Source organism: Acomys russatus, chromosome 18 (assembly GCF_903995435.1).
Source record: "Acomys russatus chromosome 18, mAcoRus1.1, whole genome shotgun sequence".
In the NCBI taxonomy this organism is placed as follows: domain Eukaryota; kingdom Metazoa; phylum Chordata; class Mammalia; order Rodentia; family Muridae; genus Acomys; species Acomys russatus.
In genome coordinates, this window is record NC_067154.1 from 34,853,905 (window position 1) to 34,881,576 (window position 27,672).

General features: G+C 34.6%; 1 protein-coding gene and 1 pseudogene across 4 annotated transcripts in view; one reads left to right on the top strand and one right to left on the bottom strand.

The window, feature by feature from the left end:
- Pcdh9 (protocadherin 9) overlaps window positions 1-27,672 on the bottom strand; it is a 939,572-nt gene that overhangs the window by 620,369 nt on the left and 291,531 nt on the right. The gene's annotated exons all lie outside the window — the stretch shown is intronic.
- LOC127201958 (60S ribosomal protein L10a-like) lies at window positions 25,959-26,595 on the top strand (annotated as a pseudogene).

Below are 27,672 nucleotides of genomic sequence, written 5' to 3' on the forward strand. Positions count from 1 at the left end.
AGTATTAAATTGATTCTCTTTCCGTTCTACTTTTCAGTATACCATCAATATCCGCTAATTGTTCATGACGATACTGGTACATTCAAGTGTATGGAGACTGTTGGATTCTAGCATCCTGGATTAAAAGGTAATTCTGAAAAAATGAAGAGAATGGAAAAGCATTTCTTGAAGTTAGTGGGTGCTCTCTTCTATACCAAAAAGTTAGCATAATTGGACTTCAAGTTGAATGAAATTGGATTCAAAGACCTTGTTTCAAAATATAAGCAATAAGAGTCATCAATTTAAATTCTAGAGGAATGATATGGGAAGAAGAAAGCAGAGAAGACTATGTTTAAACAGCATGTTATGGCTCTCCATCACTTCCTAGGGGAGGTCCTGTCTGTATTAACACAGATGGCACAACCCCATATATGATCTACCAACAACAACAAAAACAAAACCCCAAATAATTGATGGCACTATCTAACATTACCTCATTGAAATCTCTACAGGATTTTTAAAAAAATATTGGGCAATTTGGAGTTTACAGCAATCCCTCTACCCCCCATAAGGACCTTAATATCCTAATTCCTTTTTGTATGTAGATACAACCCCTAATTCTAAATGCCTGTGGGTAATTTAGCTGTTTAAAAGAGATTTCAAAGGAGAAGGTGAATTTATATGTTAATCCCTCCCATATAAAGTAAACTTGGGGTTGCATTGTAATTGTTCCCTTTATCTGTTAAGGTACAAGATGAGCATCTATGCAATTGTAAGCAAGTTGGTTTCACCAAAGACCTCAGAAGTCAATGTTGTCAGTGTTTTCCGAGCATTTTGTTGCATCTTCACTTACAAGCCTGTAGATAAATCCCATACCTGGTTATGCACGGGCTACTTTCTTCTTTATGAACTAGCAGGGTGCTGACAGTGCACTGTAGGATATAAATGCTTCTTCGGCAAAAGCACAATGCATAGTGGGAAGCACCTTGGGCAGTAATTGATACAAAGACAGCCTCCCCGTATTTATTGACTGATGTCCAACCTCCTGCATCCACGGCAACTTGGTTATAATTATTTAAGCTGACAAACCAAAACAATATTATTTGATAACCTTTATTATGTATGTTTTAAAAATTGACATTATTTAATGTTTTGTTCCACATGCATAAAAGTACCTCACATATCATATAGATTCTTTAAGACTGAGTGTTTCTTTTTTAATCTATCCTAGTTTTCCTGATTTACTTCCTAGAGGAAAAATGACGTATGTTTTACAGGAAAATAGATGTGTGACACCAAAGCAATGTAAATGCATTCTTATAAGTTCACTAGCTTAAAGGCCATCAGGTCTGGCCTACTCCTCTTCTCTTGGTGTTCAAGTCAGCGAACAATGATCGGTCACTAGTTTTTTTGTATATTAAAGAAAGTTAAAATCTGTATATGCATGTCAAAACATCCACACATGAACACACATGCTCCAGGCACCAGTCTCCACAAAACTCTAAAAAATTTTCGTACATATGTGAGAATCTAATTTTATATTTACCTAAAAGCACTAACATCAAAAGAATGCAGCAGAATATTGTATTTATTTGCAATGTTCCCTTCTAGGATACTAATTAGTAGACACAAACCCATTATCCACAGTTTCTATAAAACCTAAATGACATACACACTCAAAAATACTTGCTGTTTGGTTAATAAATAATCATAATTTATTTTTATCATAAAATTATTGTATTTTATGTTCTATGAATATTCTAATATGTTCCACAGTTGCTGTGCAGACTTATTGCCACAATATCATACAAATTACATTTAATTGTATTAATTTACCCATCTTTCCTTTTTCCTTATATTTTCATCACTCTATGTTTGCCTAACATCCAGTTTTTATTAATAAAGACAGATGAACTCCTGGTGAGTCTTTATTGACTGCTTCCAATTCCTTCAACAACAACCCAATGCACACTCTGTGTTCGAAATAGCATTTTTCATATATATGTATATAATACGTGTTCTGAAATATACATGGTTACCTTTCATTAAGTAGAAGATAAAGGGCTTAAATCACATAAAGCTAAGAGAAATACTTCATATTCTGTGGAAATATTAGAAGATAATAATCATTTTGACTTTACCTTTTTCTTGTTATAGAGCCTTCCTGGAGGATTTTGGCACTGAGAAAGAGCTGTGGGCATTTGTAGAGTTTTCCAGCTCCCCATTATCTCTCTACTTCCTGTGTGAGGGAAATATGATCTCCTTCCTTTCTACTCTTGCTGTGATGTTATACCATGCCTTCCTTGCCATTATGGCCTCTGGTCTTTGCAACTGAACACCAAAATAAACCCTTTCTTCCATTTGGTTATGACATTTTTATTCAGAAAAAGAAAAAATATCTAGTATATCATTCTTAACTAACAACAAAAATGAAAGGAGAGTTATTTTAAACTTAAAAAGTATCAAAATTCTCAATATGGATTAAGACTATATTATTCATAATTTAGAAGAAATTTTGATGCATGCTTGTGTTCTAGCTGAAGCATTCTGTCTTTTAAATAATAAAAAATCATATGACTGGAAGCTTAAAGAGAGAGAATCTTATCTGGCATCACATTTTGAAACAAAACACCTCTTTCTGCTTAAGCATAGAAAAAATGAAAAACACTAAAACAAAAATTGATGGAATGAGAGGATAGAATAGCTTCCGTCCTCTGAAAATTATGCTGAATGCATATCACTTTGTCACACTGATTAGAAAGCCACCAGCCAATTTTATGACCTGTCTCTTTCAAAATCTCACAAAACCTTAAAGTAAAAATCCAAGCAAACAAACAGAAATATCAATATAACAAAATCCTAAAACAAAGCAAAAAGTTCCCCCTGAAACCATGGAGTTTGTTTTGTTTTGACCAAAACATCCTGGGCATGGGCCCTGCTCTGGAGTGTGGTTGATACACCAGTGACATTCATTGGTGAAAACTGATATGCTCTTAGCCAAAGTGTAACAATCAGAAATAATAAAGCCATCCTTAAAAACAACATTCATATTATTTTTCTGCCTTTCTTCTGTGGTGACCTACTCTTGTTCAAAAGCTTATAAGATTGTCCCTCCAAACGGGTCCTACATTATAAGTGGGAGAAGAAGAGCCTCAGGTGAAGAGCTCAGGAGGATTATGAACACAGTTTGCTGAGTGTCCTGTCAGGCTGCAGTCAGACAAGTCATATCCAATTGCATTCCACATGGCTTTCTTGCCTCAGTTCACTTAAACAAAAAGAGCACAGTTTCTTCTGTCTCTTTGACCTTTCTCCATGAAGTCTTCCAAATCACATAAAGCTGTATTTAATGATTTGCTGTATATTTTTACTTTCCATTTTTTTCTTTTCTATAGATATGAAAGTAGGTAGTACTATTTTCTGGCTCTATTGGGAAAAGAGAGCCATATACAGAAACCAAAACTAATGATAAAGACAATAACTCCAGATATTGACTATTGAACTTGGGTGTTCAGAAATGTAGAATTATAAACCAGATAGGATTTAAAAAATAGAAGTCCATGACTAATACCACAATAGTAATATCAGTGAAAGAACTGCTCCAAATGACAAAATACAATCAAGAATATTTTGGTAGAATTAACTGTTCACTTTTTCATGACATGCTTTACATTTTTTGAAGCTAGAGATGAATTATGAAAACTCATGAAGCACCAGTAAATTGATTTTGATGGTTTCAACTTTATGAGCAAATACTATGCACCAAGAGGTTAATATTTAAGGACTCGTTTGTTTTCTCACAAACAACATTATTTAAAAAATAAATCTCATTCATTTTTTTCCCTTACAAGTACAACCAGGGCAGGCCATTCATTGATGTAATTTTTTTTAGATTTTGTTTTTTTATTTTTGTAAATAAAATGATCCAGATCTTTGGAGAGCATTTCTATATTAGGCACGGAGCTTTGCTGCTGTTTTTAAGTGAAGTTAAACACAAATAGGATCTCTTCTCATTTCCATTGAAGTGTCACTCAGCCACATACCCACGCTAGCGAGGAGGCGGCTCTCTTTGCCGAGATTTGTCATGCTGTGTTTTATACTTAGATGTTTTTTTCAGACCTGAACTTATTCAAATTCTCATCCCAATCATCTGACAATAGTTTTTCTTTGAAAATTAGCCTCCAGGCTCACACATGTGCCCAGACACACATGTTTATGTACTCATGGTACATAACACATCACACAGTACAATGTAATCGTGTTAATATATATTTAAATGAAATATGTACAATTAAAAATACAGAAAACTTATAATACATCATATTCTTTAAAAACACTGATGAAAACATCTTTTAAGATGTGTTATAATAGAAATTGATAAAATAAAGTGGTGTAGAGTTTTCAAAATTATTTAAAGCATACTCAAAGAGATGACAGAGGAGAACTGTGATGTTGAAGTCAAGCATAAAAACAAGAATTCAGTGTCAATTTTCTCTATAAGTGATGGTGATTATAAGTTATTAACATGGGCATTCTCCTAATATTAAATACAACCGACTCAATGCAACATATCAATAATGAAAATTTCATTCACTTAAATCAGAAAAGGTATACTTTTGACCTACTAACTAGAAGTAACAGAAGAGGGTCCTCTGTTCCTATTAAAGCTGTGGGCTAAATCAATCAACTGCAAATTAGTGCTATTCTGAAATGCTTGGTTCTCTGTGTCAGATGGTTTCAGTGGTTTTGAATTAATTTTAGTTACTGCAGTTCTTTTTTTTTTTTTTTTTTTTATCATTTCCATCATCATCCAATTCTCTGAACCAGTTAACACCTGCAAATGAAACTTACAAGTATATATTCCCTGCAATATTCAGTAGAACTTTAAAGACATTGATTGTAAGATCTTTTAGAGATTTATCATTTGCAGACTTAAGAAAACAAGTTACAAAGTTAAAAATAAGCCTAAGAAGTTTCAATTTACCCAGATATTAAGTAGTTTAAAAACCTTCAAATATAGATTGGAGGAGAAATAGGTATTTTTCAAAAAATTATATTTGTCCAAAACCATAATCAAACAAACAACCCACACACACACTCCCAAAACAAACAACAACAACAACAAATCAAGTGAAAACAAAAACAAAACACACAACAGAAGACAAGAGAGTTCAGTTCTAGCCGGTATCTGATTAAAAAGATAACCCTGAGTTTCTAATCTGCCTTCTTGATCAATGGTCACATGATAGCAGATATGGCTAGTAGACGTTGTTATGTTACACAGGTACTTGGAGCCCAAGAGGTTACCCCTAATCCAAAAACCCAAGAGGCCACACTAGTTCCCAGAATCCCCGAATCTCAGATGCAACACGCGTACCCCAATCCAGAAGACACGTAGTAGTCCTTACCCTGGCCCACAACTCCAGCAAAAGACCTATGCTCTACAAGACAGTGACCACTGTACACTAACACTCCTTAAGTCCCACCCAGCAGGCCCATGAATAGTGCCTCAGCTGGGTTGCATATCCTTGCCCACAACTCCCACAGAAGTCCCCTATTCTGGCCAAGGCCAAAACTTTACTAGGGACCCCAGGTAACAAAAGTACTTAGAACCCAGAGGTGACACTAGTTCCAAGAATTCCAAAACCCAGAAGCAAAATGAGTACCCCAAGCCCCAGAAGTTGTTCAGGAACCAAACCCCAATGAATACAATCTACTAGACCTAAAGACTCACTGATCATTAGAACAACAACCTAGTAAGGCAAGAAGACTAGAAGAAAGAGAAACCAAGGGTAAAACTATTCAAAAGACATATATCCAACAAAGATAAACTTGTAAGTCAGCACCAAAACATATAATAACACCAAACCCAGAGGACCACAGGCTAGTGTAAGAACACAATCAACAGTGGCCAGGGCTATCTGGATCCACCAGATCCCAGCTTTACTACTACAGCAAGTCCTGGATATACGAACACAGATGAAGCCAAGGAAAATAACCTTAAAACTAATCTTATGACAATGACAAAAGTCCTTGAGAAAATGAATAAATCCCTTAAAGATATCAAGGAAAAGATAAGCAAACACAGAAAGATGAATGGAAATGTTCAAGGCATGAAAAAGTAAAAAATAAAACACAAACCAAGGGAATCCTGGAGGTGGAAAATCTAGGTAAGCTAACTGCAACTGTAGAGACAGGTATCAACAACAGGATGCAAGACATAGAAAAGAAAATTTGAGGAGTATAACATATGGTAGAAGTTGATACATCAGTCAAAGAAAACATTCTAAATCTACAAATTTCCTTACATAAAACTTAAGAAAATCAGGGTCGAAACTAATAATAATAGAAATAGAAGAAAGAGAAGATTCCAAGCTCAAAGGCCAAGAAAATATTTCAGCAAAATTATAGAATATTTTCCTAACCAAAGAAGGAGATGTTTATAAAGTTAGGAGAAACTTATAGAGCACCAGATTGAACCAGAAAATAAGAAAGAAGTAATATTAAAAGCCACAAGGGTACAAGGCCAAATTATAAAGTAGGCAGTCCTATTAGAATTGTACCTGACTTTTCAGTGGAGGCTGTAGAAGAAATATGAGCCTGGACACATGTCTTACAAACTATAAGACACAACAGAGGCCAGCCTAGATTATTATGTCAGTAAAACTTTCAATTGTTTAGGGGTTAAGATGTTTTTAGATCTAGACAGGTGTTCTAAGTTGATAATGACAATATGTGATGGAGATTGATTTACATTCAGAAATTTAGATGCATCAAGATAGGAAAGATGTCTTCTTCAAGGCTGTCAAATACAAAAAGCCAAAACACTAAGAATGTAACGTTTATATAATTCCTGATGGTGTTATAGTTCTTCTTGCTATAGGTAATCTATTGTATATATGTATAATAATATAAATGTATATGTACAAAAATAAATTAATAAAAAGTAGAAAGCAAGATATTCCATGACAAAGTTAATTTTTAAAAAATCTATACACAAATACAGCCCTATAGAAAATAGTAGAAGGAAAACTCCAGCAAAAAAAAAACCCAAAACATGAAATAAATAATATCACACCATCAAAATAAAAAGAAATACACACACACACAAACACACATACACACACACACACAGACACACACACAGCACAACCACCACCAATGTCACCACCACCAAGAAAAGCAACAACCACAAAATAACAGCAAGTGACAATCATTGTTGATTAATACCTCTAAATATCAATAAACTCAATTCCCTAATGAAAAGACACAAGCTAACAGAATGGATTCAAAAACAAAATCCATCTATCTGTTATATACCAGAAACACTGCTCAACATCAAAGATTCAGTATGTAGAAGAATATAAATAGATCTATATCTATTATCCAACACAAAATTTAATTCAAGTAGATGCAAAACCTCAATAGAAAACCAAGAACAATGGAAGTGATACAAGAGAAAGTGAGAACTAGCCTAGAATGTACTGGCACAGGAGATAACTTCCTGAACAGAACACCAATAGTGCAGGTTCTAAGATCAACAATTAATAAATGGGACTTCTTGAAACTGACTACTTTGTGCAAGACAAAAACACCTTCAAAAGGACAAAACAGCAACCAACATAATGGGAAAAGATCTTCACCCACTCCACATTTGGCAGATGGTCAATTTGCAAAATATATCAAGAATTCAAGAAACTAGAAATCAACAAGTTGAATAATCCAACTAAAATAAGGGGGTCCAGATCTAAACTAAATTCTCAACAGAGGAATATGAAATGACTGAGAAGCACTGAAAGAAATTTTTAGTTTTCAGAGAAATGCATATCAAAATGACTCAGAGATCCCATCTTATACTTGTCATAATGGCTGAGATTTAAAAAAAATAAACTAGCAAACCAACAAACAAAACCCCCAAACAAAAACAAAACAATACACATAAAAACAAAAACAAGTGATAGCTCATGTTGGCAAGGCATTGCTGGTAGGAATGTAAACTAGTGCAACCACTTTGGAAATCAAATTGGCCATTTCTCCAAAAATATGGAATCAATTTACTCAACATCCAGCTATACTACTCCTGAGCAGTATATAGGATAATGCATCCTATCACAAGGACACTTGTTCAACTATGTTCATAATAGTCAGAAACTGGAAATAATGTAGATGTTCCTCAACTGAAGAATGGATAAAGAAAATGATGAGCATCTATGTCATGGAATACTACTCAGTTACTAAAACCAAAAATATCATACAATTTGCAGGCAAGTTGGTGGAACTAGAAAAGATCATCTTGAGTGAGGTAACCGAGACCTGACCCAGAACTCATGCATTGTATGTACTCATTATTGGATATTAGCTGTAATGTAAAGGACAATCATGCTACAATCCATCTACTCAGAGAAGCTAAATAACAAGAAGAGATGGGCGGGGCACAATGATATCCCCAGGAATGGTAAATAAAATAGGCAGTGTGTGTGTGTGTGTGTGTGTGTGTGTGTGTGTGTGTGTGTGTGTGTGTGTGTGTGTGTAAGAGGGAATAGGTGTGGATGGTAGGACAGGAACAGAGGGGAATTAGATGAGGGGAGGATGGAGGAAGGGACTACTGGTAGAGACAACTGGAATTTGGGGCATCTTGGGGTTGAGCTCAAAATCCTAGTGCAATGGACACTCACAAGAATCTAAGAAAGTGACCCTAACTGAGACTCCTAGCATTGCAAGATGCAGAGACTGAAATGGCCACCTCCTGTAGCAATTCAAGATTTTCAATGTAAGGATTGGGAAACCAGCCAGCCACAAAACCATTGATTTGTCCAGCCTACAAGATGTGCCAGAGTAAAGGTGGTAAAGAAATTGTGGAAGTAGCCAACCCAATTTGAGCTCTAACTTGCCCAATTTAAGATCCCTGGAATGAGAGGAAGCCTACCCTGACACTGCCTGGGGAGCTGGAAGCCAGAGCCCTTGTGGTGCAAGGAACAGGATAGAACCAAAAAAACAATGTCATTGAAATGATGCCTAATGATATTGTTTTTTTTTTCTTTTTTTTTAAATTTTTTTATTAATTTATTCTTGTTACATCTCAATAGTTATCCCATTCCTTGTATCCTCCCATTCTTCCCTCCCTCCCATTTTCCCATTATTCCCCTCCCCTATGACTGTTCCTGAGGGGGACCTCCTCCCCCTGTATACGCTCATAGGGTATCACATCTCTTCTTGGTAACCTGCTGTCCTTCCTCTGAGTGCCATCAGGTCTCCCCCTCCAGGAGACATGGTCAAATGTGAGGCACCAAAGTACGTGAGAAAGTCATATCCCACTCTCCACTCAACTGTGGAGAATGTTCTGACCATTGGCTAGATCTGGGTAGGGGTTTAAAGTTTATTGCCTTTATTGTCCTTGTCTGGTGCCTTAGTTTGAGCGGGACCCCTGGGCCCAAATCTGCCTATCATAATGTTCTACTTGTAGGTTTCTAGGACCCTCTGGATCCTTCTACTTTGCTATTCTCCCATGCTTCTCTCATTTAGAGTCCCAGTAGGCTGTTCTCCCCTCTGTCCCAGTTTCCTGGTAATTGAAGGCTTTCGTGGGACATGCCCCTTGGGCTAGTATGCAGATATAAGTGAGTATATACCATTTGAGTCTTTCAGCTTCTGGGTTAATTCACTCATTATGATCATTTCTAGCACAATCCATTTATCCACAAATTTTGGGAATTCCTTGTTTTTAATAGCTGAGTAGTATTCCATAGTGTATATGTACCACAGTTTCTTTATCCATTCTTCTACCCATATATTGATGCCTAGCCCAATTTTCTTCAGTGAGGCTTCATTCAGCAAATGTTAGAAACAGATATAGAGACTCACAGCCAAATAGATGGACCTCAGCATTCCAAAAGGGGGATGAAATATTTTAGGAGCTACAGGGTTCAAGGACATCACAAAAAATCTACAGAATCAACTAACCTGGACTCAGGCATTCAAAGACACAACTAGGGGCCTGCATGGGATTGGTATAGGCCCTCAGTATATATGTTACAGTTGTGGAGATTGGTCTTTTTGTGAGACTCCTAACAGAGGGAGCTAGGACTGTCTCTGACTGTTTTGCCTGAACTGGGGACCCTTTTCCTTCTATTCCGCTGCTTTGTCCACCTTTAATACAAGGAGAGGTGCCTACTCTTAATAAAATTTGATGTGCCATGTTTGGTTGATATTCATGTAAGGCCTTCTCTTTTTTTTGAAATTGAAGTTAAGATTATCTATAATTTTTTTTCTGTATAAGCATCCAGACACGAGAGTTAAAAACATTACTTCACCCCATAGTATGGTCCCGCTCAAACTAAGGCACCAGCCAAGGACAATACAGGAGGTAAACTTTAAACCCCTTCCCAGATCTAGCCAATGGTCAGAATATTCTCCACAGTTGAGAGGAGAGTGTGATTTGACTTTCTCACGTACTATGGTGCCTCACATTTGAACATGTCCCCTGGAGGGGGAGACCTGGTGGCACTCAGAGGAAGGACAGCAGGTAGCCAAGAAGAGACTTGATACCCTATGAGAATATATAGGGGGAGGTGATCCCCCTCAGGAACAGTCATAGGGGAGGAGAATAATGGGAAAATTGGGGGGGGAGGAATGGGAGGATACAAGGGATGGGATAAACATTGAGATGTAACAAGAATAAATTAATAAAAAAAAGAAAATTAAAAAAAATAATTATACACTTAAGAAAACAAAAAAGCAAATTTCATCACAGTTTACTTATGTGTGGAATGAAGAAAATATCTTTCATAGGAAATAAGGTGATAAACACCTATCATATTAATAATATTCAAACACTCATAATAGTACTTTAAATATTTCTTAAACTTTTTTGCTTTTCAAATTATCTAACTTTATGTAACTTTTACTGTGACAAGTTTCATTTTCATGGAAGGCTATCCTTCATAGATTATTAGCATATAAAATAAACACTGATCATCTCTAAAATGTAACAGAAGTTTAAAATATAGTCAAATTTAAAAATATATGCATATCCTTGTTTACCAAAATATCTACTTTTCTTCTAATTGCTTCTAATGATTTGTATTGTTGCTATGAAAAACATTCTTTTTTTTTTTTTCAAAAAACTGTTTATTTTAAAACAGAACCAATATGAAGACACTGGAATTTATTTCACAATATATGTGCCTGTATTCTTTTAATATGACTTATTAAGGTATGTTATAAAGCAATGGCATGACTCAGTGTTAGTGTGTTTGTTTAGTTTAGGGAAGTCTCCAAAGGAATAAAACTCTATACGTTTATTGCAAAGTTTAACATGAATTATATTAATGTAACATAAATGTTTGTCGACAGTGAGAGTATTCTAAAATATTTCAGATAATTTTTGATTAGATAGAATAGAATGGACTTAAAACACATTTATTAACATTGCTCAAAAGCATTGGCTATAAGTTGCTGGGTTTCATAAGCTAAATTTTGAAAAGCAAATAATTAATGAATACATTAGACATTATTCATTGGTTATGACAAGGAGAAAAAAAATCTTTGATGAGTTCCATTTGGTGAAATATTTCATGGAGTTTTAGTGTGTTTAATGAAGACATATATTGTGTTCTAACAACCAAACTGAAGTTCACAGGGGTCACTGCTGATGACTATCTTCCAGTATTTGAGCTCAGCTGCAATACTAACTTACAAGTTAAAGTAAATTGCATATAATGAACATGTATGCATGTGCACACACACACACACACAAAACAACACAAATGGGGAGGTTGGAGGGAGGAAAAGTGAGAGCAATACAGATGATGTGTAAAGGACAAGATTGATTTATTATACAATGAAGATCTTCCAATTATGGAAGAGTAGATTGTCATATAGATATGTATGTACATTTAAAGTTGCAACTTAGCTCTGAAGCATATTGTTTACCTTCCAAATTTGTTGATATTTTTCTTTAGTTTCTTGACATGTTTTTATTACCCATGAGAACTATAAAAACCCAATGGCAATATAATCAAAGTGCAAATGTTTTACTACTTAGATAATCATAGAGATGGCCACAATAAAAAAAATACATTTATAAACTGACTTTTAAGACTAGCATCACCCCTCTTCTTTTAATCCTCAGATCTTTTATTGATTTCCAAACATGCAAGGATGACTAGGCAAAATACTCATTTTTATACATGAATTTATTTGTGGGATATAGGTAACAAAATTGGATAGACCGAATGTCTCCATATAAAAAACCCAAATGTTGATTATTATTATTTAAGAATATAATGAAAACACAATTTAATTAGAAAAGATACAATAAACTCAGGGATTTGTTTTGATAATATAAAATGAAAGAACAAAACAAGAAGATGATTCAGTAGGTAAAGTGCTTTCAAACACAGATAAAAGCCTGAGTTCAGTTTAGCATGCAATGGGCAGTTTTAGCACACATTTGTAAACCCAGCACAAAGAAGGCAGAGAAAAGTGCTCTCTAGCCCAGTCATCTAGCCGAATCATTGACTGATGACAAGAAACCCTGTCTCCCAAAATAAGGCAAAGAAGTGATAGCAGAGACATCAAATATCAGGCCCCTTGCATCTGCATATACATGGACACACACAAGCGTGGGCATATATACACATCACACATAAATATAAAGACAGATGCAGAACCAAACAAAAGGATCTTTTTTGTTATGCACCTTGTGGACAGAAATAAAAACTGTAGCAGTGTTCATGTTAGAACTACTACTAAAATGTTAAAATAGTTTCCAGGTTTAATTAGCATAATATTTTTGGCTGTGTTAATAGTCTGTGAGTTTTGTAGCTATGTAAAGTGAACAAACACACACACATATATATATATATTTACAATTTTAATATATATCTGAAGAGACAACATGAACACAATCTTCAATGAAATATCAATATTTTGTAATGCTTTCATAAAAATATTGTTTAAGTTATTCAAAATTACCATCATACAAAGTCCATAACAAAACAAATTACACATACACACATATGTATGTGTATATATATGTATGTATATATATATATATGGACAGAAGTATGCTTAATGCCTAGTAAATGAGGACATTTTGCACAACCTGAGGCACTTCAAGATTGTCTTCATAAGGAATATATATCTCACTGTTAAATATATTTCCTCTTCTGAGAACAGCTAAACAAATCAAAGACAAACAGAACAATTTAAATGCATTAGGAAACAAAAACAACAAAGAAAAGTCAAGAGGAAGTAAACTGTGATGACAGCACTGAAATGTCCTTTAGTGGACCACTCATCTGTGTTTAGTAGGCTCCCTGGCTTGGCCCTAGTATGCTACAGGCAAATTCTGTACTTTAGTAATTTTACTTATACTGTACTGCTCAGACAATGTGTATTTGTGAGTGCTTCTTACAGCTTGGTCTAGTTTTGTTTTATGTATGAACATAAACCAACTAAGAAAAACTTTCTGGGAATATAAAAAAAAATACCTTTTGGAAATCTAAAATATTTTCTTTTCTTGCTATCTTGAAATTTCTGGGAAAATTTCTGGCCTGTGGCAGAATGGTAGACCAGATGCCATTGCAAAAAGTATTTCTGTAATTATCTGGAATTAATCTCTCATACAACTACTCTTTTGGAGTAAAAAATGAAAGTTTCAGGTTAATCAATTTAATATATTTGAATGAGAGAATATATTGAATGAAAAGTCAAGGGCATTGTAAAAGTACATGTCTGTCTTTTTCTGCATAACTCAACATCTAAACTGAGCAAAATGTCCTCATATATAAGACATAATACATTAAATACATTAAATACAATAATCATACTTCTGTCCATGGGAAGGAGGACAAAAGGTTTACTGCTTTTTTTATTTTTTTCATAATTGGTAGAATTCTTGGAAATTTTCAAATCATTATGTAGTAACCTTACATTCAGAAGGGAAAGAATACATAGTATAAAATAAAATCATCAGTATGCAAGGCAATGCTTAAAATGAAAAACTCTTTATACCCATTATTGGATATATTTAATTCTAAAATCTACTTCAGTCCATATGCTGAAACTGGAAAGCACTATCATTTAAAACCTACTTTAACCACCCCCACCAGTTCAGTCCTTTATTGAACTATTACAGGAGCTTATTCTTTCAAAAAAGCACACTCAGAATAATCCCATGATGTCAAAAGCAAGCCCATAGTGGCCATCTCGACATCTGGTCTGGCTTCCTTACACCACGCGTTACCCTTCCCCCAGGCTTTTCCCTTGATTTATCCAATTTTCTATTTCCTCACTTGCATTTCTGTGCCATGTTTTTTAACCACTCCATATGCTTAGGAAGTATTCCAGATTACACGTTTCAAATGATTGCAACCTCCCCCATACACCCCAAAAAGCAACCTGCTCAAGCAGTGCAACCACGACCTTTTACAACTTTTTTTCTTCTTCTTCGATTAAAATGTCTTATTTATTTTCCCTTGCAGGGTATCACACCTGGGATAAGAAATTTATTATTAATTGATTTCAGAAAGTTTCATAATTTATTTATTGTACTCCTAGTGAGTGAATATTTTATACCAGCTCATTATGATCCAAAGATAGTAATGATGCAAAATTATTGTACTAAAAGAATGAGATTGGCTATTTTTTAAGTTAACTAAGGTGTTTGTATTAATGATCTATGAAAAAACATCAATTTTTGTCCAAAGTATAGTTTATGTCTATATTGAAAATGTCTATGTTGAAATCTTCAAAGAATGTCAGAAAGCTTAAAAATTATAACCAAAGTCAGAAATTCAAGGTAAAGTCACACTTTTCACATTTAAGAAGTGCGTTAAAGCATCCAAATCCCTTTAAAATTGCTAATGCATAGACTGTGGTTCTTTACTGCATACTAAAATTTGCATACATGTGCATACATACATAAGAAAATTTATCATTTTGGCATGCCCAAATGAAACCTGTCTTTAGTTTAGGCTCTCTTCTGTTTATCCAGTTTGGTTTGGTTGGTTGTTGGTTTTTGTTGTGTTGTTGTTGTTGTTGTTTGGTTTTTTTCTTCTAAATTAGAATGAATAGAGAAATCACTCTTTCCTGAGCCAAACTGTGCTATTATTATCCTATTATATGCTTAGGAAGTATTAGTAGGTTCCTTACCAGGTTGCTCTGAAGCCAACCTGTCTCTAAGTGTTAATTCTTTTTCATTCTTGTCTACAAAGTTTGTAAATATATTATTCTTCTAATAGCAACAGTGGGTTCCTTACCCAGACTCATGTCTCCTTCTAGTCTGACATGCCCAATTCTGTCTACCCAGAATATGAAGTATAGCCCAAGAACCCAATAAATATGGAGTAGAAGAGCCTAAAGTATTTTCAGGAGGTTAATATTTTATCTTCTCTTTACCAAAACTCTTTAAAATAAGATGAAAGTGATTTACAACTCAAAAAAAAAAAAAAAAAAAAAAAAAAAAAAAGAAAGGCAGGATAATGTGCTGCAGTTGAAGAAAGGCATATCATATATTCAGACAGCAGTTTTTATTTCTTTATAAAGAGATGATGTCATTTATACCTCATGTTACAACTCAAAACACTCAAGTTTGTAGACAAGCCTGTGGGTCTCTGCACTTGAGTTTGTCATTTAACGAATGGATTATAATGATTGCCACACCTCTCCCACTTGCTTTTCAGTTTTTTGTCAGGTATCAAATGGGATACATATGTATGTGTGTGTGTGTGTGTGTGTGTGTGTGTGTGTGTGGGGGCGTGGGTGGGTGGTGGGGGTGGTTTGAGACAGGGTCGTGCATTATAGGTCTTATTAACCTCACACACCAATTCTCCTAAGTCTTCCCAGTGCTAAGATTGCAAGCATAATCCACTATATGCAGTTATAAAAATATTTTTGTAACAAGTACAAATAATAAGCAATAAAGAAACTAGTGATATAAAAGAAAATGTGTGTATAAAAACAATTTCAACCCTTTTGAATCACCCAAGTCAAATCAAAGAGTTACTACCAGCTATCTAAAGTAGCTGGTGTGTGTGTGTGTGTGTGTATATATATATATATATATATATACACACACACACACACATACATGAGGACTGTCAACCATGAAGGTTGTCTTGAAAAAACAAAAACTTTAATTTAGACACATTAAGATGTATTTACTAGGAAATATTGACTGAAGGTGGTGTGATCATAGATAAGTTAATATTTTACTTTTTTCAAAATTTATGTTTCCTTTTAGTTTTTGTTTGTTCAGTTTGAGTCTTTGTTGAATTTTCAAAACAAGGTCTCATTCTATATCTTTGATTATCCAGTAACTCCTTATGTACCCCAGGTTTGCCCCAAATTTATAGTGATCCTGCAGTTTCAGTTTCCTCCATGGGTGGATACTGGAAGTTAGCCACCACATGTTTCAGGGATTTCTCTATCTACAGTGTTAAGATAGTGCTTTACTTTGACCTACTTCACGAATCGATCTATTGACACCAACGACAGTGTCTGCTTCTGCTATAGGCTCAGGCAAATGTCTCAATGTTCATACTCATTTTGTAGAAAATTCATAAAAAGCATTCTACAGTGAAGAGCTGAAAGAATGAAACACAGTGTGAAGAAAATGGGATGTGGCAAAGGTTTTCAGAGTTGTTAGCAGCTTGTGATTAGGAAACATAAGCTGATTAACTGGAACATCATGAAGCCAAATGATAAACTAAAGGTGTCCTCAGATCTGAGGCCCAAAATATATGAGTAAATAAGCATATCAAGTCTCAACTTGAGTACTTAAATCGGATACATAAAAAACAAAAGGAACAGGGCAGAAGAGCCTACTGTGAAGGCTCCTGGCTTGACCACATAGAAGAGAAGTTTGCAATCTTAGACAATGTACAATTTCTTAAATGAGGAGATCCCAAGTTATATTGGAAGATACATTGCACAAGGCTTTAAGATGTATCTAAACCCTTATGATAAAGAAAATAGCAGTTTCTCCTGTCATGTGAACATGTATTTACTGATACATGCATTTATATGTAGCAGTATCAAATAATCTATTTATTTAAACTGCTACTGGCCAATATTATGTGACTATAATGTTTAAACCAATGAAAAGGGAAATAAAATCCACATGAGATTCTTAGTTATAGTAGTTGTGCATAAAAGTATGTGTGGCTATTCCATTCGTTCTCATGGCCAGAGAGCACTTCCATCATTGAATAAATCACTTTGGAGGAGTTCTGGTTTAATATATGACAGTTTTCCAGTATTGAGTCATATGCACTTCTTGCTTAAGGGACAAAAATATCAGAGAAGCTGGATATGTAATGCTAAATTCAATATAAAACAAACATAACAAAAATGCAATATTTTCTTACTACATGCTCTACAAGTTAAAAATCAAACCAAGTGTAATATATTGTTATAAAGGCCTGCATTTGGTCGTTTTATTTTAACATCTTAAAACTCTAATATAATTTTACATTTTCAGAGGAACTAGCAAACTTAGAAGTGGTTGGGGTTCATTAATTGCATTAGAGACATATAACTATTTTTACACTTAAGCCATTTGATGGCCTATGCTCCTCATTTTGTGGTACTGATACCTAGCATTCATTCCATAACTATAAAGAAGCCTCTCTTCCAGTGCTAACAGAAGATCATCAGCATCTGCCTCAACACTTACATTGGCAAGAGATTTGCCACCTCACAAGGAAAGCATTCCGTTTTTAACAGTTCAGTTTAGAAAGAAGTTACTTCATTGCAGAAAATCCAAATTTACCTGCTTACATAACTCACATTAATCTTATATTATGTTAGATGAAATGTCTTTCTTTTTCCATGAGGAGAAGCATTTGAAATGCTGATGTGTACTATAACTCTTAACCTCATCGTTTCCCTTATATAGAATCATTTCCAAACAATCTTTTGTCCTTCTCTTATTTTGTAGTGTCTTACAAAATTTACCATCCAGAACACAACATTACCTTGCAGCTGTTCTTAGCAGTGCAGAGGACCCTGGGAGCCACTCTCAATAGTTCCATAGCACACACTTCTATTAACGATGCCCGAGATTCCATTAGCTCTTCTTGGCATTCCCATCACAGGATGACTCATAGTCTACTTAGATTCAACTAAGAGTACCCAACTCTTTAAGATGAGCTCTTGTCAAATCATGACTCCTTTGTCCTTAGCTTGTTTGAGCTGCTTTCTTATATTTCACAGGATGATTTTATTTTATGTCAATATCTTAGGTACATCATTTTCCTGAGCTAAGATTGCTGAAGTTCTGATTCTGTAAATCATCTAGTGTATAAGCTACAAATTAAACTTTTAGCTTTATGTGAAATATGACTTTTATATTTACATCAATATCGTTGCTGTAAAAATAGAGGATAAATGTCAGTGTACATTGCTAACACCTCTTGTTCAATCTGATGCCTTCATATTACTGGTTTGTCAAGTTATTACATGTAGGAGGAGTACATACATGACCGTAACTGTGTGTAACAACACATTTAGCATAATGTTTCTGATGCATACAAGTGAAAAACATCTAAAATATGACTCACTTAATGCTATTTGAGGAGTGATAGCAAGAGAGGGAATTCCAAGTGGGCGCTGCTTACTCTGAAGCTGATCTTCTACCAAGAAACAATGACTCTCTTCAAGTAAAGCTAAAGTTGCTTATTTTAGCACTTCAAGCATATTTGCCTGTCCTATTCCCAGAAATATAAAAACTGCCATCAAAAGACACACTGATGCTAATTTCCTTCTGTAGCATTCCAGTACTCTGCCAATCAATTTTTTTTAAATTAAAAATAAACTTTGTTGTAGCTATTCTCGTGGTTATGAATGCTTCTCAATGATTCTACACATCCCTAGATATTTGCAGCATATTTAATTTTCAAGCTTCTTTTTTTCCTGAAGTACTATCAAGTCCATTAATCATTAATTTAAAATGTACCATTTATACCCTCTTTTAAAGATATTTTTGAGATTTTAGTGAAATTATAACATTTTTCTTTTCTCTTTCATCACTCTAAACCCTCACATAAACACCCAATTGCTCCTCTCAAATCCATAGCCTCATTTTGTTAATAGTTGTAACATATATATTCCCTTTTATAATTCAGACAACCTCTGATATATAAATAATTTTTATATCAGTATATTATCACTCACGTGTTACATTCAGAAACATGTACAGCGATGTTGGTTTAAGCCACTGCAGGGCAAAGTTACACAAAGCAATCTTAGCTAATAAACAAATATTGTCCTCTTGGATTTTGGTGGCATGACTGAGAAATGCCAACACCATTACCTGGCTCATCACTCTTCAACATAAATTAATATCACTGATGTGAGTGAAATATAGCTTTTAAATTTTTTTAAATAAAAAGGGATAGGTAAACATACTTTTTTGGAATTTTCACTCAGTCTTTAAAAAACTTGTACATTGAGTTAAAATAACTAAACTGTTTTTTTACCAAAAAACTAGTTTCAAGGACATGCCAACAATCCACTAAAGACCTAAGTTTATTCTATCAACTAATAAATTTCTTTCATTGTTAGTAGTCCTGAAGTATACCATGGACATAGATACTCTTGAGGAATAATTTGCTACATTTGTAAACAGAACTTTACAGTGAAAACTTGATAGCCTATGACCACATAGTGGGGAAGGAGATAGCCGTCCATTTTAGACTTAGGGGAGGGGAATAGTGTGAAAGCAGGAGGGAGGGAAGAATGGGAGGATACAATTGATAGGGTGACAATTGAGTTGTAATCTGAATAAATTAATAAAATTAAAATTAAAAATTATAAGTCTTAAAATAGTCATATGAATGGTATCTACCTTGTTTTCAAAGTATGGCTATATATGTGGCCTGTGTAGATTTTATCATTGATGCCATTTTCCTAGTTTTCCTTCTGTAATTATAAATATATAGAAAAAGAAAAGAAAATAGAAAAATCCAAACCTGCTTCGGGTATTCTATAAAGGTATTATATTATCTCACATCTATCTAGGGAAGTTCTTCCACACTGATGCTTCTTTAAGTCAGTTTGAATTTTAAAATTCTAGATTCATAACACTAGTGATGATTATTATCCTCACTAATTTTCAATGCAGAAGAAGATTGAAATGTGTAGTAGCGTGTGAGCTTATATATATTCTGAGAATCGCAAATATATGAGTCATTTCTCTGCCAGCTCCCCCCATGGGCTGGCGCGGTGGGGGGAGTGGGATAGAATTGGGGAGTTAAAAAAAGACAGCCCAATTTCTCAAGCACAAGTAGCTTTCTTCCTGTGAGTTCTCACCCTGTGTTGCTTCCAGTTGCTTCCAGCTTTCGAGACGGATCCTCACATTTCCAGAGGGCAGTAGAAGTGTTCTTGACAGTGAAGTTTGCGCTGCTCTTCACCTACCATCATATATTTTGATTACAAGAATCTGAAGGTGTTTTTGGAAGTAAAAAAAGAAGAGGATATGGACGAAGAAAGGGCATTCTATACCAAATTCAAGTCCAACTAGTAATAATCCCTGTCAGAATTCCTATCAACTCATTTTAATCGTATGACTACTTTATCTACGCAGATCCCTGTCCATTCATGCCCATCGTAGGTATTGATCAACGAAGGCCAGGATATCTGGATTCATTCCATGAATCAACTGGAACATCTACACAGAAATGTATACTTTAAATGTATTTGGACAAAGCTTATTTGGTATGTGTACAGAGCCTTTTGCCTTTTAAACATGAATACAATAGTGTGGTGTGTCATCTAAAGCTCTGTAGCATGAATCACTGTTACCCACTGCTGAGACCTGTCAGGATGTTTTCAGAGATTACAATAACATATATCACAAAGGATACAAGACTGTGTTATTCATATGTGTAATCACCCATAGACTGACTAGAAATAACAGAGGTCTTATTATGCAAACAGCAGTTCATAATATGCAAATGATTATAAAAAACCCACAAACTTTCAGAATAATGTTTACTGATGTGTCCTTAGAATCCCTTTAAAAGAAAAACGCATTATTCTGTCTTCTCAAAAAACGTTAAATAAAATGAAGAATGAATTCATGGAATCATTTATGCCTTCTCTCTTGCAGTTTTGAAAAGGAACCACAATCTAATCCTATTCTGATTATTTGATTTATTTTCTCTCAAGGCCATTAATTCCTCCTGGATTCATTATAGGCTTGTGCAAGGTTTATATGGTGTCTCTTTTAATTGCTTAAACTAATCTATTCAATGACTGCAAATCTAATGCACACTGGAGCAGGCAGCCCATAAATTCTGCCCTTCAGATGTGTCCTTGAACATGTGTCAGTCCTGATGAAGAGCAGAGGCAAAACAAGAATAATAAAAGGAGAGGAAGTGCTTTCAAAGAATACATCTCAGAAGCTCAAAGGACATTTGTTGTTCAAAAGAATATAATTAAACAACTTCTTGTTTTTACACATTTTCATAAAGAATGATTTAATATATTAGAATTAGTACTTGAAACTATTGTTAAACAGCAGTGTGCTGTACTAAGAGTTAAAATTAGGTCATTAGTTATGATCTGACTTTCTTTTCTTTTTTAAGTTTATTTATGTATACAAGTGCTGTGTTTTCATTCAAACCAGAAGAGGGCATCAGATTCTATTACAGATGTCTGTGAGCCATCATGTGGTTCCTGGGGGTTCAACACAAGAGCAACCAGTGCTATTAACCTCTGAGCCATCTCTCCAGGCCTTATGGTCTACCTTTCAAGTAATGTTTTTGTAAGTTTTATTTAATATCTATCTATCTATCTATCTATCTATCTATCTATCTATCCATCCACATTTTTGTTTACTTCTTGTGTGTATATAGGTGAGTGTGCATACGTATGTCAGAATGCATGTGTAGGGTCTCAGACAACTCTTTGTAGGAGTTAGATCTCTCTCCACTGTGTGATTTCAGGAGATTAAACTACAGTTGTCAAGCTTGGAGGTAAACATTTTTATCTACTAAGGCATCTCTCTAGTCTGAGTTACATCCCATTAATATGAGCTTAATTCTTAAAATTAAGTTGATTTCTTAATTTAGTTTGGTCTCGATCCTATGTTACTACACAGCAACTATGGATAGTTTCCTGTAAATGCATGAATAATGTGAATACACATGTACAAGCACAAAATCAAGCATACATAGATTCACTCCACAATGAAAGAAATCCAATTACTTTTACAATGTGTTTGCTGAAATTTTCAGGGGAAGTCATTAAAAGATATAGGTGACTGTATTCTGTGTTAGGAGAACGGTTATATTTGTCTACAAAATACATAAACATAACTGTGGACACAAACAGTGATACAAGAAGAATGAGAGACCATTTCCACAAAACCCAAAGAAAGGTCACTTTCTTTCAAAAGCCTTTTATCAATATCATGTGATTTCTTGTGGGTTACTCTTTATCTGAGTCATACCAATTGCTGGAAATTGAAAATTGAAAGGTAATATAACCTAAGTTATGTAAATCATATTTTTCAGTTATTTTTTCTCTCAAAGTAAATCTGTAATATGTCTTCACTCTTTTTTTCTTTTCTGAAACCACTGGGGTATCATTTATATTACTCCTGAAATAAGTGAACTGTGCCCTCAATGAAATCTATGGCAATTTCTAAAAATATCCGTCAGTAGTCCTGGTTCATCATTTCAATTATTTTTCTCAGGGATATTTTGACACTGTTTTAATCTTTATTACGTTGATGGAAAAACTTTGAAACTGGTTTTGGCAACCAGACAGTCTCAAGATCAACTTGAGTCATTTCTAATTCTAATTGAAACTTGTGCTCTGTGACTCATTCCTGTACTGGTCCTGCTATCTTTCTATTGAAAGTATGAAATAAGACTAAATAATAAACCTAAGGTGAATGAGTCATTCTATGCTAGCCTACGCTGTGTGTGCGTGCCTGTGCATGTGGCATGTGTGTGTGTGTGTGTGTATGTGAAAAATTCAGACACCTATCTTAAAAGACTTTAATTTGTTATATATATATATATATATATATATATATATATATATATGTATGTATAACAAAAGAATAAGAGAAAAAATTAATATATATTCCACTTTACAATAACTTTGAGTATAGTCTAATAGAGCCACATACTTTACCATCTCTGCCTCCTTCCCTTGAACTCAGGTCCTGGATCACTTTATTTTAGTATAACTGGTGAATTATCCACAGATTTTTGTTCTCCTCGTGCTTTCTGTGAGATGCTCGTATGTGACACCTCATATGTAGTCTCTTTTATGAATTGTAAAGACCCTCATACTTAGAGCTAAGATGCTTTCTGCCATATTGTCTCAAGGTTCACTCTTACATTTCCGTTTTGCCAATTCTCATCATGTATAATGCAGAACAAAAGCAATATACCAATTAACAAGACACCATAGCTCTTTAATTAAAAAAAAAAAAGAACACATGAGACTGAGTTACAATACAGCTAGCCACAATGATGATGATGAGCTATGAAGTACAATGACAGCAAGATAAGACTGATATTGACAATCCTCAGACTCTGTGAAAGACATGGCAGCAAGGAAAGCTACACAAGCGTCTCAAAGGATTGTTCATATATTTTGACAACTTTACAAGATACAATATGATGATGGCCGTGACGTATGTTTCTATGTCAACTTTTTTTGTATCCTGTAATTTTCGCTTTTTGTCATAACATCAAAGCAAAATACAGCTTCATGGCAAAATGTACGATAAGAATGAAGGGATGATGTGATTTATCGTTTGATTTCAAATCATTTTTACATATTTATTGTTTTGTTTTACTTCATAAAGGTCTGGGTAGATTATTTGCGTTTTAGAAAAGTATAAGCTACTTGATGTAATTATCACAAAACCCTGTATTAATTTTAATGTATACACCATTTTCCTAAGTTTTATGGTGTTAAACTTTGCATACTCTTCATTTGAAAATAGACACATGTCTACTTACTAAGCATTGCTCTAAGAATAATGGAATAATAGAAATGATATTTCATAAGCAGGATGTTAGAAACTAGGATATAATATGTTACTATCAATGCAACTTTGTGATTAGAGCTAACATTCCCAATCCTTACACTTCTCCCTGCCCTTCTCCCGTGTAGAGCTTTCTGTAACTTTGCGGAACATACCTCTGTGTAAACCTTAAAAAGCTGCCCCAGTTCTTATGACCTTGACAATGGATGTATCGCTATATCCCTTAAACACCAGAGTTACCAATATTTCTCATAAAAAACAAACTGAAAATTCTTGAATATTTTCTTTTATTGAAACACATAATCTGAAATTCCTTCCAGGAAGACGACTCCCCTTTTTTGGAAACTCCTAACGTAAGCCACACTTCTAGGGACACATCTCAGAGACATTCCAATGCAAACCTTATTCAGTTCAATTTTAATTTGTAGAATTGAGTGAATGAGTTTTATCTCCATATGAACAGAAACTTGATTGCACAGCAATTTGAGAAAGCCAGATAGTACAGTATATACTTGTAACTCCAGAATTCTGAACTGAGGCAAGAAGAAAAAAATTCAAAGCCATCCTTGGCTAAAGTAAGACCAAGTGTCAAAATGTAAGAGAAGAAAAATGAAATTAGAGTCAAGGGTTAAGCAGAGAGTGCGTGGTAAAAGAGTGGTCTCATTTGATTTTAAGCTTCTGAAAATATTTACTTTTATATAATATTTATGCATGCACTATTAACACTTTAATTTACTATGTAGGAAAGACTATTTATGCACTAGTTTGAGCTCTGAATTTTTCCTAAAAAATATTGCTTCCATAATAAATACTTCAGGTTCTTCCAACACAGAGAAGAGGATGTAGATACAAAGTACAACCCCTTAAAAGCTGTTTGCAAAGTTAACCACTAGAAAAAAAAATAAGTTTTCTTCAAGAGAATATTTTTGGGGTTGTCATTAATACTACAAAGCATGCTCCATGCAGATTAATATTTGGTCAAAATAAAATGGACACTTTTGGAGGCGGTGCTTTTTGTTTTTTTAAATTTTGTCCTTTTTCACTTCAATGTTTTCTTTGTTTATTGAGTTCTTTGGTTATTGTGGGGGAGGGAGAGAGAGAGAGAGAGAGAGAGAGAGAGAGAGAGAGAGAGAGAGAGAGAGAGAGAGAGAGAGAGAACATGAGGTTAGGTGAGAAGGGATACAGGTGGAATCCACAAAGTTTTGGGCCAGGGAAAATGGCATGGTTAATACAGTTTATGAAAAAAAAAAAAAAAAACTCAAAATATTTGGGTTTCAGAGATTTGACCTTAACCAAACATTTTAGAGATAAAAATCTACTGTAAAATGACACATTGTGCATATTTTATGCCAATTATGATTCTAAGACAGCTCTTCGGTGAAATTGTATTTCGTGGAGTTTAATTATGTGCAACTGAACATGCAGTACAATGTGAACTATTCACCTTCGCTACAGCACTGTTATGACATAACTTTGTTTCAATAAGACAGTTTTAACCACATAGTAGTTAAATGACTTTTGATATGACACTAATAAAAGCCTGTCTGATATTAGAAACGTTGCAGCTCTTGCTCCTTTGTTTATTTTGAGGATATTAATCATGGCACTAAGCTAATAAAAGAAAATTGTGGGTTTAAAGTTTCCATTAAGGAGTCTGTATCTTCACCATGAGCTAGCATGACGAATGCTTATAGAGCATTCCTTGTCTATCTTTGCAAAGGCCAGAGTCAAGAGAAGAAATACGATAGAGCATATTATAAAACCTGCAAGTACAAACTACCCTGAATTAGTCAATTATAACAATCAGAATAATTTTAACACCATAAAGTTTCTGTTACGGAGCCATGTCATTAGAACCTGAGTTGAGTGATGAAACCACCAGTTGTCACGTTAGGTTATCTCAATGCATATTTTTGTAAATAAGAATAAACAATAACTATCTTTTCTGGTCCTCGGGGCTGGAGCAACCATGAACAGAAAGGTCTCTTGCGACACCTTGTTGAAGGCGGTGCGAGAAGTCCTGCACGGAAACCAGCACAAGTGCTGCCAGTTTCTGGGGACTGTGGAGTTGCATACCAACCTGAAGAACTATTACCCTCAGAAGGACAAATGGTTCTCGGGTAAAACCAGGCTTAAGCCCGCACCTCACCCCAAGTTCTCTGTGTGCATGCTGGGAGGACCAGCATCACTGTGATGAGGCGAAGGCCATGGATATACCCCGACATGGACATCAAGGCGCTGAAGAAACTTTGTAAGAACAACTGGCCAAGAAGTATGATGCCGTTTTGGCCTCAGAGTCTCTGATCAAGCACATCCCAGGTATCCTGGCCCCAGGACTAAACAAGGCAGGCAAGTTCCCTTCTCCACTGACACACAGTAAAAACTTAGTGGCCAAAGGGGAGGAGGTGAAATCCATGATCAAGTTCCAGATGAAGAAAGTGTTGTGTCTGGCTGTTGTTGTCGGACAGGAGAAGATGACTGATGATGAACTGGTCTACATCAACCTGGCTGTCAATTTCTTGGTGTCTTTGCACAAGAAGAACTGGCAAGACTTCTGGGCTCTGTACATTAAAAGCACCATGGGCCATTCCCATCATCTGTACTAGGACACCCCAATAAACCTTAGTGTTACCACCACCAAAAAAATAAATAAATAACAAATATTGGGTTAGTTTTATTTATGCTAGACACTATCTATCTAAATGATATAAAGAGTGATGTCTTCTGTGAATTACCCAGAAGGCCTAGAATTATTATTAATCCCATTTAATATTAGAAAGACAAAAAGAAGAGATGTATTTAGTAAATTCCCCAAGCACACTCAGCTAATAAAATGATGTAGTCTTAACACACAGCATGGTGTGTTGATATGTGATAAATACTATTTGGGAAGCTGAAAATCATTTTGGGAAACTCAAATTTCATGTCAAAGTTGTATGGATGTAGATGGATAAGTAGTCAAAGAAATAGAGGAGTCACTCAACTGTCATTTCTTTACTCTTTAAAAATATCATAGAGAAAACCTCTATCAAGTGTAAGCTACATGCAAGGAATATAAAAGCAGTTATGTGTCAAGAATATAGACATAATGTTCTTGACCTTGCAGGAGTCTTTATAGTAAAGTAAACAAAAATAATTGCAATAAGATAATGTGAGAGGCAATAAATCTATGTAAAAAATTGCTATGATGTCATCTTTCCATAGCAACTTTTCAATAACTGAAAAGAAATATATTCTAAAATAAAACTGTGTAGAAGATCAATTCAGTAATCACTATCATATTGTTAATTACATTCTATAATAGGTGAATTTTTGCTATATCAGAAAAAGAGGTGTAAAGAGATGGGATTTTTAGAAAGAAATCCGACAGTGAGGAAGCCTCATACATATGAGAAATGTGGATGAATAATCGTGGTCCATGAAATAAAACTATTCTAAGAGATTATTGTCTACTTAGTCCTTACATCAATTAGTGAGCAACATTCCATAACCAATGCATTTACTGGAAATTACTCTATTCTCCAAGAATTTATTTATTTATGTATTTACTTACTTATGTTTATGCTTTGAATATTGTAATAGAATATTTACTTTGTTATACTATGGAGTTACTAGAAAGAAATGTATAGAAGGCATGATAGTAATTAATCATAATATCAAATATATATGTTAGAGAAATATTA